The following is a 2,500-nucleotide window of genomic DNA, read 5'->3' on the forward strand; positions in this document are numbered from 1 at the left end:
CAACACACGTTGGGCCTTAACCCAACACACGTTGGGCCTTAACCTGCTCTGTAATTGTCATACGACGCGTTAAATTAGTGTAGTGTTGCCTAACTGCAACCCCCGCAATATAGTTTGCTACTCGCACTGCCCGGTCCCCAGTGTATCGCTTCATGTTAAACACCTTGCAGCTATACACTGTAATGTGGATGGCAGCAGGACGTACATGCTCAATGCCCTTTGCAGTTGTTCATTGGCATTTGCAGTTGTTCATTGGCATTCGCATGTGCGAAGCACTTAGCCTACGCTGTGGTACGGCCTGTGTCAACTGTCCGCTGATGTTGTACGTCCAAATCACACACTGTACTGCACATTGGTCCTCATGTACTGAATGATACATCGTGGTACATGTGACCGTACAACGACTGCGCCAACAACGGCGAACCATGCGGTCCAAATGTTGTGCACTCAGCTACGTGTCGTCTCCCTATAAGAGCTGGATTGCAGTGTGGTATGCCCTGGATGGCGATCAGCATGAGCCGTCTGTTGATGTAGTGGCGCGTGTTGTCAGACGTAGTCGTCTCTTCTCACACACCGTGATAGCATGGTGCACTGCGTTCCACATCTGCGACATGCGACAGAGGCCGGTTGACAGTCGTTCGCGCAATGGACATCGCATACGTACGGGGGCCACCTTCCACGTGTTCGCGAAGCGTGCACATGTTGTTGCGTGTATGTGGGCAGACATAGTGTGTCGTGACACCTGACACAGGCATGCAACAATCGTTGAATTTGCAAATGGCGATGGACGCCTACGTTTGCTGGTGACGTTATGCAAATGAACAACTGGTAAACCGTTGTGGTGCGGTTGTTCTCGCTAGAGGTGAATCAGTGATGGCGACGATCGGTTGAGCTACCAACCGGTTGTTCCAGCGATACCCACCATGCCCACGAACGTGAATGGCATCTGGGTGTGAAGCGATACGCGGCGGTGGCTGGGTGGGACCGTCCCCGGCCGGTGAGGGGGGGCCTCCCGGCGTGCTGGCCGCGCGGTGCGTGGGCGCACGCGCTACAGCCGGCTGGTGGGGGCGGCCAGTGGCAGGCGCGCCGGCCGACGGAGGCGGCAGGCGGCGCAGCTGCGCGCCGGCGCACCCTGCACGCGGCGCCGTGCGGCCAAAGTAGGTCCTCGCGGGCCCGGTGCGAAGCGCGGTGGACATCTGCAGTGTGCTGGTCCGATTGAGGACTGTGTGCGCTGAGGATGCGCCGCCGCCCGGCGCTCGGCGCCGCGACGCCGTCTGCTGCTCGGTCGCCTCTGCGGTTCTCGCAGGTGGTTTGTATCGCAGCTGTGCGGACGTGTTGGCGCGTGCGCTGTGCTGGGAGAGTTCGCTTCGGCACCCAAGTGGGGCTTTTGTCCTTCTGTGGCGCTGGCGTTGGAGCTGCCGGTCACCGTAGGTGGCGCGTGTTGTCTCCCGCCGGCAATGCCACGACAGCACGCTCCCGGGCCTCTGTCGGCAGCGGCAAGCTCAGTTGGGAGCACGGGTGGTCGCACCTAAAGCGTCTACTCGCCAAACTCCGGGCGATTGCGCCTCTCTCGAACCCGACCAAGTACTTAGGACGGCGCTGCGCGCCGCCGGGACCTGAGAGGGTTTCGAGGTGTATTGTGCAGGGGAGCTCAGCCTCCTCCTGTTTGCAGAATAATTGAGCGGACGCTTGCGTGTTCGCGCGGGCCCCCGGGACACACTCCCGGGCGGCCGGCTGCTCAGCTCTAGTTGACGCAGCTCCCTGGTTGATCCTGCCAGTAGTCATATGCTTGTCTCAAAGATTAAGCCATGCATGTCTCAGTACAAGCCGCATTAAGGTGAAACCGCGAATGGCTCATTAAATCAGTTATGGTTCCTTAGATCGTACCCACGTTACTTGGATAACTGTGGTAATTCTAGAGCTAATACATGCAAACAGAGTCCGACCAGAGATGGAAGGGACGCTTTTATTAGATCAAAACCAATCGGTCGGCTCGTCCGGTCCGTTTGCCTTGGTGACTCTGAATAACTTTGGGCTGATCGCACGGTCCTCGTACCGGCGACGCATCTTTCAAATGTCTGCCTTATCAACTGTCGATGGTAGGTTCTGCGCCTACCATGGTTGTAACGGGTAACGGGGAATCAGGGTTCGATTCCGGAGAGGGAGCCTGAGAAACGGCTACCACATCCAAGGAAGGCAGCAGGCGCGCAAATTACCCACTCCCGGCACGGGGAGGTAGTGACGAAAAATAACGATACGGGACTCATCCGAGGCCCCGTAATCGGAATGAGTACACTTTAAATCCTTTAACGAGTATCTATTGGAGGGCAAGTCTGGTGCCAGCAGCCGCGGTAATTCCAGCTCCAATAGCGTATATTAAAGTTGTTGCGGTTAAAAAGCTCGTAGTTGGATTTGTGTCCCACGCTGTTGGTTCACCGCCCGTCGGTGTTTAACTGGCATGTATCGTGGGACGTCCTGCCGGTGGGGCGAGCCGAAGGCG

The 2,500-nt window shown here is 57.5% G+C and overlaps 1 non-coding gene across 1 annotated transcript in view; it reads left to right on the forward strand.

The window, feature by feature from the left end:
- The first annotated feature begins 1,758 nt into the window (after positions 1-1,758).
- The window catches only part of LOC124591241, a 1,909-nt gene continuing 1,167 nt past the window's right edge, over positions 1,759-2,500 (forward strand). Inside the window, exon 1 of the ribosomal RNA XR_006977068.1 lies at positions 1,759-2,500. This exon is cut by the window's right edge and continues 1,167 nt beyond it. This is a non-coding gene — a ribosomal RNA (small subunit ribosomal RNA).

This window comes from Schistocerca americana, unplaced genomic scaffold (assembly GCF_021461395.2).
Source record: "Schistocerca americana isolate TAMUIC-IGC-003095 unplaced genomic scaffold, iqSchAmer2.1 HiC_scaffold_815, whole genome shotgun sequence".
NCBI classification, from domain to species: Eukaryota; Metazoa; Arthropoda; class Insecta; order Orthoptera; family Acrididae; genus Schistocerca; species Schistocerca americana.